A 15,126-nucleotide genomic window follows, 5' to 3' on the forward strand; every position below is an offset into this window, starting at 1 on the left:
CTACTAGCTCTCCTAAGGGTCTACCTATAGCTTAAATAAGGTAGCCAACTACCTTACCGAAAGCAGTTTTAGACATCCTCGCATATTGCTCTTTGCCCGCTGTATATAGCTACACCCAGGTACAAGAGGACGTGGAGTCCTTCCTCCTGCCTGCATCTCTGCTGGGATCGGAGACAACCCGGCAAGCCGGGATGGCTCAAGCCTGCCCTTCCCGAAATCAAGTCATCAGACGCCTGCGTCTCTGTGCTTGGCAGCTTCAGCCTTTCTCTCCTTATCAATGCCAAAAATTATTCATTTAACATCCATGGCCTTTTGCCAGCAAGAACGCCACGTGAGGAGCAGAACCGTCTCCTCCACTCCTCTGACAAACCGAAGCAACAAAAGTGAGGCTCTTCCTCATGCAAAAAAATAATAATACTAAAAAAAAAATTCCCACCAGCTAAGAAAAGCTGGAGGTTAATATAAATTCCATGGGTTTGAGGGGGAAACGGAGCTGCATTCAAAGACTCGATGGCTAACCACGCTTCCTTCGTCTGGCAACTGCCCGCTCCTCCAGCAGAGTTATTGAGGAAGTTAGATGAGCGCTGTATTTGTTCCAGCTGCAGATTTCCCTTAACCCCTGGTAGTGGTGTTTTCAAAAAACACAGATCTTGTTTTCTGATGGTGGCTTTTCATTTTCGTGCATGCCACGGCTACAGTTATTAGCTTTAAGTGCTGTCATTCATAGATTAAAAATAAGGAAAAAAAACCCCCTTTGCCATTCTAAGAAGTCCAGGCTGGATGAGCAAAAGGGGGATTAAAAGAAGGCTTTCAGGAATTAGCTTGGAACAGAAAAGAAGAAGATAAAGCCATTATAAAAGCTTGTATTAATACAGGAGTCCTTTTTGTTATAAGTGTTAATGCAGCCATGCAAATTCCTATGAAGATTTATTAGTCAGGTCATATAATCTGCTCTCCTTCCTCTTCTGATGATAAAATCAAGGCTATTTTCCTCCACTAAAACGTTCCTCTCTCCCAATTAAGAGGAAAAAACTACATTTTTTTCCTAAGACTGGGTTTGTGGTATACACAAGGCTACGGGTGAGGCCAGTACCTTCAGAACAGTGAAATACAGACACTGAAGTTAAGGTACCCGTTCAGAGACTACACTGTTAGGATGCTCCCCATAAGGTGAGCCCAGCCCCAGGTCTGTGGTACCCGACGCTGAATAACTTGACGGAGCTGGGATATGCAGCATCATCCCCTTCCGTCATCCTAGACCTGCTATAGCATCCGCTGTCCCATGGGACTTCAGTCCAGTAAAGCATTTTACCTTATGCGAATCTGCTCCTAAGTCTACTATTTCCCTTGGCCCTAAGCCAGCCAAGCACTTAGGCACATGCTTAAAGTTAAGCACAAGAGTAAACAGATTGAAGTCAGGGGGACTTAAAATTAAGCACATATTTCAAGGATTTGCTGGATAAGGGCCTTAACCCTGGTGTGCGGTGTTTAACTGGGATGATTCCCAGCTGATTAGCTCCCCCCTTTCCCCAAACTCCCCTCCATCGGACCAGGCAACAAATGGTTTCTGTTTTGCCACCACGCTAAAGGCTTGGTTTTAAAGAAACCTTGTCTAGCCTCCAGGCAAAGAATGTCTTTCTTTAATTATACCTGCCTGTGAAATACCTTCCAGAAATCCCCACCCAAACAAAGCCTCAGGAAAGGAAATAACGGAAATTCTTGATGGTTTCCATGGGGGAAACGATCCTAACCAGTGAGACGAGGTGCACGTAAGATGAGGCTGAGGACTGTTCCTACTGTACGCAGCTCCCAACGCAGACAGAGTCCTTAAAGCTCCAGCAGAAACCCCCAGCTACCACAGTCCTCATCTTCCAGGGCAGAAGCCTCCTTGAACCTGGCCCCTGGATGTGGCTCTCTGCACATGTTAAGATCTGAAAAGCCTTTGGTGGACACGTAGGGGAAGAAGAGACATGTGGCAACACAACATCCATGAAACCACCATGCTCTCCCGTCTAGCAAAGTGCAGCACCCAATGGGGAATCTTCCAAGAGCTTCTAAAGGGCTGGAGATCACCTGCATGACTTTTTATTTTTGCATTCCATGCCCTTTTATACAAGATTTTTTTACTTTATTTCAATTGCATCTACCCATGCTAGGACCTCGGTGGCTGTGAGCACATGTGCAGTTCTGGCAGAGCAAAAGCCCTCTTGGCACAGAGAGGCAACCACTCCAAACAGGCAGCACAGGAAAGACTTGGAAGATATGCACAAAATAGATGAGTAAAAGACTAGAAACCTGGACACAGAGGATGAAGATTTGCTGTTGACTTCTCCAGAAACAGGATTGCTGTCATCAAGAAGCAGCAACTTGCCCAGACTTGACAGTGGACTAATGGAACTTCACCAAGTCCCACTCCCATTCCTTACCCACCCCCATCCAACTCACTTCCAACCATCCTCTGCTGCATTATCATCTGCTCCTGAACAGTCAGTCCTTCCCACCAGGGCATGAACATCTGATTTGCCTGTGCTATGCATAGCAATGGCACTAAATAATCAAGTACCTTTGGAAAAGCACCTGTGAAGGATGCCTGGATTACTCCATCTAAACTGCAAACCATTCTAGGCAACCCCTAGATCACCAATTTTCACTGCAGCACACACAGAAAGACTTCTGTGCTGCCAAAACACCTTCTCTTTTGATCCAACCTCATGTCAGGAAAGCTACCTTAGACCTCCCAGAAGAATCGTATGGCCATCAGCTGCTGCACCACAGCCTTGCCCTTCCTGAACCAACAACTCTCAGAAGTTGAGGACTGGCAGAATAAATTCAAGTCCTGTCTTGTATGCAAATCGCACCGTGAAAGGATGTGGCAAGTATGAAGCCAAACAAGGCAATCTGCTTCCACTTCAGACAAGAACAGCAGGATGGTCAAGTAGTCAAGGAGCTCCACCTCTAACGCAGCAGGTTCCCAGCCTCATGTACACTTGCAACCCTTGGAGCTACCTGCGATATATTTTTGTGGCCTCACTGGCCATGGGCAGCTTGGCACTATTTCTTCTTCTAGATGAGGAACAGCAGCAAAGGAGCTGTATCTTGGAAGTCTGTCACAGTTCACCTGTCCTCCACCAAGGTCAACATAGCCCATGTAATTATCATTTATTACCTGCGTAACTATGCTGCTTGGAAACACCACCAAAATCCTGGAGCTAGATGCTGTATGCAGAGATCAGAAAGCTGCTCCAGCACCAGGAGAAAAGCAGCATAGTACCAAGGCTGAAAGAACTCGCAGCTTGCTTGCTTTTACCTTCAAACAAGGGCATTTGTTAAAAAAAAAAAAAAAAAAGAGTTTAAATAACAAATCTGTTTGCCTAAGCATTTATAAATTGAACTAAAAATAGTTTTCCTTTCAACTAAAGGACCCTGTAGCGCGTGGAGTCCCAACACTGTGGCACTGCAAAGGGGTGGGTGCGAGACCCTGAATTTCTCCCTGGTCATGAGTGTTCCCACCATGCCCTTGGGATTTCAGCAAGACATGGGACAACTGCCCCCCATCTCCATTGCAAGGGGTCCCGGTCTCTGACAATTTTCCATAACCAGGTTTGGTCTTGCTTCAGCCCTCAGAGTATTTGCAGAAGGAGTTCCCACCCGCCTGCGCTGACGAAGCGGACGAGGGGAAAGAGGAGCCGCCGCGGTGCTCGTCAGATCATGTCAGGTCGCACGTACGTTTGAAGTTGGCTCCTCAGTTCTCAGCAGCCAGGAGCAATCTCATAACGGCTACTTCCTCCACCATTTGCAGAGCTGATCTTCAGGAAAGCTCTGTAGTGCGAGGAAATCCTGACCATCGCCACCAAAGCATTATCGACACAGCAAGGAGATAATAACGACAGGAACTGCCTTACGGCAAAATCACCATCATGATTCATGCGACTGCTTGGTGCCAAGGTCCAACAAGCTGGAACACAGCGAGAGGAGGTCACACATGCTCTTAGCTGGTTATTGTGTGAAAAAAAAAAAAAAAAAAGGAAAAAAAAAAAAGAGGCAGGTTCCTACAATTTGATGAGCATCATCCACTCTCCCTCTGGCAAATAAATCAGGTCTTCAGTGCTGCATTGAACTCGCCCTCTCATAGAAGGCCACAGGTCCCACCTTCTCCTTTGGGAAGGTAGGTGGTATCTAGCCCGGCAGATACCAAACACCACCTGGAAAAAGTATCACCATTCATGGTGGCAGAACCTAGTGCGGTCTGCGAGTTTTGTGACTGCTTTGGATTCACAAGCAATATCACAGAAACCACAGCAACCCTCTGATCTGTCTACAACTGCCTTCAACAGAGAGATGCAGGCTGCCTCAATGATGGACAGGACTGGTGGGCACACTGTTGTGCGTCAGGCCCTGTAGCACTTCTCCAAAGACCTTTTACTCCAGGGATTGCTGGCTCAGACCTTCGTGGTCTGTGATACGCATCCGAGGAGTAGCAGGCACGTCATTAAAGGTGCCGGCTTGAAAACCTGGGTGCTGCCAGATGGTGGGCAATCCCTGGAGCAAGCACAACATGGAAAGCAGCCGTGCCTCCTTCAACCCCATCCTTACTGGAGACCATACACCACCAGCACACAGGCTTTGCACGTGCACTATGAGAGCAGCAGAAATTCCCCGTCTTGGACAACCAGAGAAATGGAGGAGATCAAGGGCTGGCAAGACACGACGGTTCGCCAACCCTCTGTGGGGATTTGGCCACTTGTCGAGCAGACGCTGGGGAAGATGCTGCCATGGCATCGTGGAGGAGCACCTATGCTCGGTAAGGGGACAGATTTCCCCCCACCATGAGAAACACCCATCAGTACCTTCTCCAAGCGCAACGCTACACCAGAAATAGAGCACCTCAGAGACTTCATTTTGTTTTTTCTTTCTTTTTTTCTTTTAGCAGCTCAGGATTACCGAGTTCGCAGAGTCTCTCTTTAATGTCACATGTGCGGCTCAGGTCCCTCAGGCCCCAGCAGAAGCAGCCTGGGATATTTGCACAGACCCCTCACAATGGAAGGAAGAGGGTGTAGGAGGGAGGATCAGGCTGCTGACCCCTTTATTGTTCTTGGGCCAGAAGAAAGCTTCCTCCTGGCTTAAGAACCACGGCGCTGAAAAAGTTTTCCAGCCAAAACGAGTCAGATGGAGTCACTGGGTGGTGGTTTTTATTTTTTTATTTTTTTTTTTCTTTCTCCTTCCCCTGCCTCCCCCTTCGGTCAAGCGACGGGGAGTCACAGGGTTGTGCTCCATTCACAAAATACCTGCTGCACATCACGTAGTCCTTCCCCCCCGACGGCGGGGAAAGGCGCTGTAACCCAAGCAAACGAAAATAAACCTTTTTTTTTTTCCTTTCTCTGCAGATTTGAAAAAAAAAAAAAAAAAAAAAAAGAAAGGAAGAAAGGACCCTGCTCCCAGACTGACGCCTCCAGCGTGCGCCCGCCGGGGAAGGGGTAGGCGGGGGGGAAATAAGACGACGATATGAAAGAAAACAAAACCAGCAAATTCTGCTCCGAAAGGATTAAATGGAGGTTTTCCAAAAAAACACCCCGCCATTATATAATGAGGCTTAACTCGGAGTCACCGGGGTCACACGATGCAGCAGACTGGAAAAACCAAAGCGCAGTGTAGCCTTTTAATTGTTAAGCCAACCATAAAAAAAAAAAAAAATAGAAAAACGATATTGTGATTGTACAACAAGGTGGCCGCTCACACACTAATGGTCAGGGTATTTTCTTACCCCCTTTGCTCTTTCTGGCTGAAATACCATTTTAGTGTGAGTTCAACTCCTCGCCTTTCTGCTTATCGGGGTGGTGACCTGTTTTGCCGGGACACTGTTGGCGCCGGGCAGCGATGCCATAGGGAGCACGGGGACCGCATCGGCTCCCGAAGCCTTAAGGCACATGGGGCTGATTTGCACCGAGAGCAAAATAAAGCACAAGTAGAAACTTCACCCCAACAATTCAGGTATCAAAACCCATCGCTGGGTTTCCAGATCAAAATTTGCATACAAGGAGATGATTTTTTAGCATGCCAGTTGCATCTACAAGTCCAACGATGATCCATGGTCACCCGCTTAGCCCCCAGGTTCTCCACAGCCTTTAGGCTGAGTTGGTTGTACAACCACAGGCAACTCTGAAGCTCCTCCATCCTTGACATCTCCCAGCACTGTCTACACTAGAGGTCCTAGCTGCAGGGCTGAACAAGCTCCACAGATGCAGTGGCATGGATGGGAACAACCCAAATGAGAAAAAAGCTTTAAAAGAGCCCACACTAGCCCTCTGCTCTTGGAAAACCAAGCTTTCATTGACCACAGGCCCAATGGCTGGAGCAGACCAGCCACCACCATCATGCCACGGCATGCCCAGCAGCAGCGGTGGGACCTGCTAGTATCATCAGGCTGAAAACCTGGAGATCATCCTGGACTCGTGTTTTCTTTTGAATGACAACAAATGCAAATTTGTGCTTCACATTTCAATCTTAAAAACTGGCTTCGGTCTAGATTATCATTGCAGAGCAACCACAAAACAACAGGACAGGGTGTCTCATCTCACCCGCTGCTGCTTCAAACCATGTCCATGCAACTACCAACCAACCCCAAACCTTTTCACTCTTATCTAGTAAACATGCAGCAACCCAAACTTATGGAACACATATTTTTATCCTGTATTTATTCACAGCCCCAAGAGAAAGGCTGGCCAAACAAAGGCATACACAGCCCACCGGCTTTAAGGAATAACGTCGCTCACAGGCGCGTGATGGAGTAAGTGTCGGCAGCTCCCTCCCCAGGACGAGCAAGTAGAAGCAATCCATATCTTATGCGATACCTGCTTATTTTGCCCCGCCAAGGGGTCTTATTTTGCCCAGCCAAAGGGAAACAACGGCTCCTATAAGCATACATATTTTCTTTCCGTTCAGACAAGGCGCCTCAAAAGAATATACAATGAGAAACGAAATAATCAAGCGGGTCACAAAAGCAGGAAGAAATGAAGCTTTATCATTCTCCAGTGGTTTCTCTGCTCTTACATTACAGGAATTAAAAAAAAAAAAAAAAAAAAAAGAATTAAAAAGAAAGCAAGCCAACAATGAGGAGTTTCTCCACAGCGGTACCAGCAGGTAAAGGGCAGAGCAGAATAACCCTGGGAGACATGGACACTGGGGCAGCAGCGTGTGGCCTAAAGCATGGAGACCACGTTCCTCTTGCTATTTTTATTGGCCCCGAAGAAATCCTTCAACCCCACCATCCAGCAAAGCCATTTTGGGGATGGCATGGAGTTTTCTTTCAGTGACCGTGCTAGTGCACATACAGCCAAGAGCTTGCCATTTTTAGAGCCAGCAGAGAAGTTCATGGAGTATCTTCAAAAAACCCAAACAAACCCTAAAGGTATTTTTAAAATCATCAAATGAGGGACAATACGAACGTGGGACTAGAAAGGACCTCTGGGTCCTTACAGAGCTTTGTCTGCTACCACAGGCGAGGACATCATTTAATTCCCTTCATAAACAGTCTTTATTTTCCCCATGGAAGAGACATCCAGGCGTCGTGTGCAGCAATAAATTTCCCACTTAAAGGACAATCTTTAACCAAACCACCTTGGATTGCAATAAACACTTATCCTGCCACTAAATACCTATATTTACACGCATAGCTATATATACATTTCCCCAAGCTGGACGGGATTCACTTACCTGCTGCCTCCAGGCAGGAAATTCGCACTTTAAGAACTTCTGGTCTCATTTATTGTATTGGTTTCTATTTCCATAACATCAGAGGAAAGGCAGCAGAAAGGGGGGGGAACATCTTCTAGTTAAGAAGAAATTTTTAAATGCGACAGGAAACATTAACCTCCTATTTTGTCAGACAAGGGACAAGGACATCCCCCATTAGCAGGATTTTTAGAGTGCAAAGTGTTTCTAGGCTCTGTAGGTCCCTCCGCCAACGGGGATGTATGCACGTCTCTCTTCTCTGGTCCTGCGGTATGTCTACTTTTTTTTAAGAGAGAGAAAATTCCTTCCTTCCCTTTATTTTATTAAAAATTCAGGTCTTTCACGGAGAGAGGGGAAGGGGATTAGGATGTGGAAATAGCCAAGCCAGCAGAAATAGCTGCTTGACCAAAGAGACATTGAGTTTTTATTTGGGATCTTTAGAAATCTGGATTTTTTTTCTCTGCTACTTTTAATACGTTTTTTTAACTTAATCATTACTCCACAACTGGCTTCAGGAAAATATTCAGCAAATTCGAGGGAGTGCTGCAAAAGCCCTCTCAGATTTCTAATGAATCCTCTGGGAAAACAAGGGAGAAAAAGATGTAACATTATTCAGAAGTTAAAATTCAGGCAGGATTTGGGGTGGGGGGTGGGCAGGGAGGGTGTTACAGTCTATAGAAAGGACTGGGAAAAAACCAAAACAAAACCTTTTAGGCTTGCTTTGGATATTATATAGCTGCACAAAAGCAAACCTTTCTGAAAGGTAAGTCAACTATAAGGCTGAGAAAAGCCCGTCTTGTTCTCCGTTGTGTTTAAGCCAGAGCTCTATGTGGTGACATTTTTGAGCCTCAAATGCCTGTTGAGTTGTTATTTGTACCCCAGTACAAGTACCCATACCCAAATCAGTTAATTCCCCAGAAAACTGCAGTTCTCAGGTCTAAAACTACTTGCAAACTCCTTAAAAACAAAACAGAAAATCTTTCTTCATCATCCTCCCTGGAACAGTCTTACCCATCCAGCTCTCCCAACCTCTTCTCTCATTTCCTTGTGGTCCCTGATCGTGAACCCAAAACCGACCACCTCCTGTCGGTAAGCCCAGCCTAGTCCTGCCACTCAGCCGCTTTGTGTCTACCCCTCCATCAACCTGGCCCACGGAAAAGCTGCAAAGCAGCCAAAATCCCATTCTTCCTCTTTTTTCGTAGCACAAACTGGTGCCTGGCAAACTGGGGTCTAAGGAACAGAGATGGTCCAGCAGTAGACACCACCATAGTCTTCATCTCCTTCCTGCTGAGGTTGGCATGTCCTTCAAAGTGGGGTGGGGACAACAGGGTAGGTGGGGGACAGGGATGGATGGACAAATGGAAACGTGGGTGTTCAGAGGAACATCCTACATTTGATGGGGCAGCAGCATCTTCCAGAGAAATGGAGGACCCCTCACCACATTTGGCACCGCTCCTTGGTGTGAGGAGCATCGTTCCGGACTGAGCCCTGCCACAGCATCCTATAGGAAATATGCAGAGTGGAGGATTACATTTGGAAAAGTGGGATTTCCAAGAGGAGTCGGGGAGGTGTCGTGATGCAAGCGAGGGAGACTTGGGCTGTGGGGCATGTCTAACCCCAAGGCATCAGCTCCCCTCAGGGTTGTTCACGGACATCTTGAGTTTTAACCCCACTCTGCTCAGGGCCTCCATCTGCTTTGAAGCTCATGAAAATGCACAGTGCTAACCAAATTCAGTCCTGGGTGCAGACCAACACCTTCCCCCTCCACAAGCCCCAGGGTCCCCCATGCTGGACACGCACCCCAAGCCTGAGGTGAGCACAGCGGGATGGAGAGCAGCATCATGACCTGGCGCAGGAGGGTGCGAGACACAGCCACCGCTGAGTGAGGTTTCTGCTTGGAAAAAGCCTTTGGAAAAAAGCCTCATTTCCTCTGTTTCATGTTTCGGGGCTGTGCAGCGAGACGGCAGTGCCCTCTAGTGCTGCAGGGCTCCCCTCTGCCACCAGCCCTGTCCCCTCGGCCACCAAACACCAAGCCAAACTTCAGAGCTGCAACGTAAGCCACGCTTGCCCTTTCCACTGACCCTCCTTGCACATCCCAAACCCGTGTCTCTGAACCCAGACGACCCAACCAGGGTGTGAGAGCATCCCAATGCCTCCCATCCTGGCAGGAGCTTGTTACGGGTCCACCACTCTCCAAACAACAGGGCAGCCTGGCCCCAACCCTGCCCAGCTGCCCAGTACCAGCTCCAGGAACCAAATAAAAAAAGGCATCTCCATGCCCACCAGGTTGGGAAGACACCCCCACAAATTATGAGCCAGCATCGCTAAGTCTGCTTGAACTGGGTGACAGCCAGAAAAATAAAACCAGCCCTGAGAAGGGAGAGTCCATCTCATTTGTTACAATCAGAAACCAGCTCTGAACCCTAACAAATAATAATGATGATGATGATGATGATGATAATAATAATAATAATAATAATAATGGAAACATCAAAGCTCTTGGCCATTTCCCTGGTGTTTCCTTTGTGCAGCAGATAAGTCTACCATGTGATACGGAAGACCATCGTAATCTGAAAAACCCACTGGAAGGTCTCCCCTTTTCTGCATGTCCGATAAAAACCATGGGGTTTATAACCTGGTTCAGGGCTCACAGTGACTGTGCTCTACTGCCAGAGCCCAGGCTTGGACCTTGCAAGAACCTGCGAACTGGTGACCTGCGTGGAAGATAAGCCAGCCTTGGTCCAGACCTCTCCTCTCCAGTGCTCTGGAGGTGGCAACGGTCTCATCTGCCTTCCTTGGTCAACGGTGGCCTTAACTCTAACATGGGAGTGATGCTGAAGGGGTTACAGGTGACCATGGCAGGTTGCCCTCTCAGCCCAAAAAGACGGTCGTTGTCGGTTGGGTTAAATGCAACAAAAACCAGGCCAAGAAAGACCATATCTTACTGGAAGTGACAGCAAAACAAAAGCTTTTTACTAAGCAGTGGAGATCTGACTCCCAATACGTTGTGACCTATACTCAAGTAAACTTTGGCTCTTTGACAGGGACTTTCCACAGTGGTTTTAGCAGTTACAGTATTGGAAAGACCCTTGGGATATGAGAAGCTGGCTTGTTAGACTAGAAACCTTCTCTGAAAGCAATGCCATGCCTGCATGCTCTGGATGGAGTCCAGCAGGAACTGGAGGTGGGGAGAAGAAATCCCCCTAGTTTGGGGCTCCTAGGGAGCCACTCCAACTTGTTCATAAGTGTTTGGTGGACATGTAAGGGATGTTGGAGTTAGACTGGGTGAGTGGCAGGAGGGACACACAGCACATGTGGCACACCATATGGACCAGGTTGCTTCCAGTGGGAGGAGATGCCAGACAGAAGGATGAGCCCACCCCAGCTCTACCGGTGCAGAACAGCCTAACGAGGGAGGGCCACATTGTTGTGGCCAAGGCACTGAAAGAGGAGGAGTCTGGGCCGGCTAACAAGCTGGCTAAAACGAGAACTGCCCAGCCTTGTAGTGCAGAAAGAGCAGGCAAGAGAGGACATGGAGAGGATGAGGACTCTGTATGGTGATAGTAAATAACACCACCCACCAAAGAGCTGTCCCTGATCTCCAAAGAGACCTGTCTCTCTGCTACCACCACGCTGAAAGGGTGAGTGATCCATAGGGTCCAGGAGCAAGCCCTCACACCAGTGCTGGACACCAACCTCCTCCCCTCGCATGCAGAGTGACAGCAGAAGGGATGCTCACCCACGATCCACCTTTCTTCCCCGGGACACCTGGGTTGGTTTCATCTCTCTTAAGGAACCTACCATATCTGAACAAGTCCATGTGTGACCTGGTCCCTCTGGGCTCCCTGCAGAGCTGACAGGGAAAGGACACGGGTATCCTCAGATGGGAATCATCCAACCTTCTCTAGACCTCTACACTGAGATGAAACAAATCATGCCGCAACGTGTCCATGCCTCCCCTATGGCAGGACCCCCAAGGGACCAGCCCACGCACAGGTCCCACCTTTACTCACACAATCTCCACGCTGAATTGTAAGGTCTGACTTGACGATACTTGTCAATGAGGAGGGGTCCCAAAGAGAGTGGGCAGAGACGCCGTTAGGTGCCTAAATTCAGGTGGCCCCAGCATGGTCAGGAATCCCAGCACTTCTAAGCCTGTTTGGATAAAGTCAGGAATACAGTGGCGCTAAGAGGAACATGAACAACTTACAGATTCTGCCTTTCTCCTAAGGAGCTGCTCCCTTGTTTCTCCTCCAACAAGGAAGCTGGATGACAACCATAGCCAGAAAAGAAACAAGCACTTTATTGTAACTCTAAGCATATGACAAAAAGGGTCAAAAATCAGTAAGGAGATGAGCTGCGGAGCAATTAAGATGCCAAACCAAATGATATCAATGCTGTCTTCCAAGTTTATCCCATAGCACCAGTAAAGCCAAGTACGCCTTTCAAAAGTGCCACATTATTTCTGCCTCCTAAAACACAAGACAAGGAGCAGCTGGCCAGCAGAAGCACAGCCACACCGTTAGGAGGAGGGCAGGCCCATCCTGAAGGCACAAGTTCAGCAAACTGAAAGCCAAAACCTGCAAGATGCCAGTCTAGAAACCACTTGGTATGTGTCTGAAAACTCCCTGCTCATGTCTAGCAGCATTCACAGCACGTTCCCGTGACATGCAGCCTCCTGTATCCTTTGTGAGCTACAGTTAACTTCACAGGGAGCATGGGGGGTATCTTGTAGGACATGACCCCTTGGGTTGTCTTCTCTGCTAAGTGTAGAGTTTGCCAAGGGCTCGCAGTCTGAAGACCGTATCTGGGACTGGGGCATTCGGCTGTGACACATCCAAGCCTGAAAGCCTTTCCAAGTGTTTGCCAAAGGGAGCAAAAGCAAAATGCACTGACTCAGCCCTCCCCGTGACATCTTCATGACGCCAAGATGGTTACGTGGTCTCCTCCAACAAACCAGCTGAGGTTAAAATGGAGAGGATGATGAAGACTGGCTCTACATCTGAGCTGCACCTCTCTAACGCAGCAGACAACCGATCCTCCCTGGCGTACAATAAAAAACAGATCTTATGAATGGGGAATACTTATCTTCAAAAGATTATTTTCTTCCACAGTCACTTTCTGGCAGCACTTAGGTGAATTAGTGCCCAAATCCAACTACAGACTCCTATGAGTAAGGAGAGATGGAGGTTACAGCTCACAAGCTGAGCCAAAGCAATGACCTCCCGAGCTCCCAGCCTTCAAAACAAAGCCTATTTACCAGTAAAAACAAGCACCCCAGATGAACTTTGAAAAGATGAGGCAGGAAGAAGGTTCAAAATACCAGTTGTCACAAAGGAATTGTGCCCAGTGCCAAAGCGGAGCTGGATTCGCCTGCCTGTGCGTGTCCACAAGATGGCAGAGCACGCCGTGAGCATCTCCGAGGAGTGGGATGCACGCATTCTCCAATTTCAAAACAAAAGGCTGGCAACGAGCATTTTTCCCTCAGACAGCTATGAACAAAAAGGGTTTTGGAGGAGGTTGTTTTGGTTTTTGTTTATTTTTTCACCTTTTAATTGCCAAATAGTCATAGGCTTTCCTTGCAATATTTTGTTAAAATACTATGGATAGATTCCAGCAGCAAAACTCAACTATACATATTAACATCCAGATATCCAGAATATTCTGCTTAACCCATTAGGGATGTCACCGTATCTCTCTGTAGAGATACAAATGCAGACCTGGATGTATACTGGAAATCAGTTCTAGATTCATGTCCTATGTCTATCATACCTTACCATCAAAGGAACCCAAATTTCCAAAGCAGCCTGCAAGTAAGACTTGCTACCTCTCTCAAACTTGGTGCTCTTAACCCTGCTATAGCTGCACATTCAGCAGAAAAACATTTGCATCCGAGTCATGCTGGAGGATGCTCAGACTGGCCCAGTTGCACTGGAGGATGCTCGGACGGCCCCAGTTGCGCTGGAGGATGCTTGGACTGGCCCCTCCATGCACAGCTGCTGTAAGCAACCCATGAGCGCTTAAACACAGACAGAACAAGAGTTTATGTGTCTCCAACCTGAAAAAGCCTCTTCTTCAGGCTATGACACAAACATAATGGCAGCGTGAGAAAGCCCCATGGAAGGTGAAAGATTTTTCTTCCACAGGCTCACACGAATATTTTCCCTTATGCCCCCATGCACTGTGCTCCACAGAGCCATTTAAAACAAGGCACAAAGACCAGCAAAATCACTGTCGGCGTTGCACGATCGCATTCAAATCCAGTTAACAATGATATGTCAGGATTAAACCAGCTGTCTGCGAGTATTTCACTTGTCAACGCCGAACAAGATAAATCCTCACCCAGAACTACCCAGCTCCTAGTTCCCACACATACATATGACTGTACGTGCCTAGGTAAGCGCGTCTCCAAAATAATGCAGCATTGCACGAGTCTGACCAGAGGCACAAACAAAATACCAAAGCCAGCATTCCCACTAGGTCTTCCAGCTTAGAGATGCCACACTAACAATTAAGCTAGATATTAAAGCATATATTGGAATTAATTCACTGGAGTCAGTGGACTCAACCTGGTGTTAGGACATGATGAGATGACAACCAGACCAGGAGGACCCGGCTTATTTACTAGCTGTTGATTAGAAAAGATGTTAAACCCTAGAGAAGAAAGTCAGCTCCTTGCACCAAAGATGGTTTGATTCCTCATTTCCAATTATTCCCCAGGGAAAATAACCATATTTTGGAGAATTACTGGGGTTTGTATCATCTGAACCTGATGTTTTCTCCCTGTGACCTAAAGTCCAGACATACCAAGCATGGAAAAGACTGAGCAGAAAGCAGCTGCAGGCAGCGCTCCTCCCTGCCAAAGTCAGCAGCACTTCTCCACTCCTTCCCATGGTTTGTGTATTTAGTGTCAGCTAGCTCACCCAAAAGAAATAGTAAGGCAGATCATCACATGGTTTGAAGGATGAGCAAAGCTTTTCTTCACATGATGCATGAGCAAGAAGCCTGGCGAGCTCTTTGCTCAGCACTGAAAAGGGTAATGCTACCACAGCACGTGAGATGTCTCCGTCCTTCCCTCTGGTGGCAAAGAGGAGACTTCAGCAAAAACACGCTGAGCATCCTCAGAAACTTGCCCAGCCCAGGACACTCAGCTTCTTTGAGGGCTAGGGCTCTGGAAAGTGAAAAATTATATGATGTTGACAAATTGACCTATTCAATTGGACTTTTTAACTGGGGGTCTCATCCTGCCATTCCCCAACATCTGAGCATCAAAGGTCATTTAAGCAGAACTACCGAAACTGGGCTGTAAAGAGAGATCTGGAGAAAGCTGGATAAAACATGCAAGTGGATGACCGCTGCATATAAACACACATACACCCCATAGGGGAAACATCTGGC

At 47.6% G+C, this 15,126-nt stretch overlaps 1 protein-coding gene across 5 annotated transcripts in view; it reads right to left on the reverse strand.

The window, feature by feature from the left end:
- The window catches only part of CTIF (cap binding complex dependent translation initiation factor), a 143,064-nt gene that overhangs the window by 75,407 nt on the left and 52,531 nt on the right, over nt 1-15,126 (reverse strand). The window lies entirely within an intron of this gene.

The sequence above is a fragment of the Haliaeetus albicilla genome, chromosome W (genome assembly GCF_947461875.1).
Source record: "Haliaeetus albicilla chromosome W, bHalAlb1.1, whole genome shotgun sequence".
NCBI lineage: Eukaryota > Metazoa > Chordata > Aves > Accipitriformes > Accipitridae > Haliaeetus > Haliaeetus albicilla.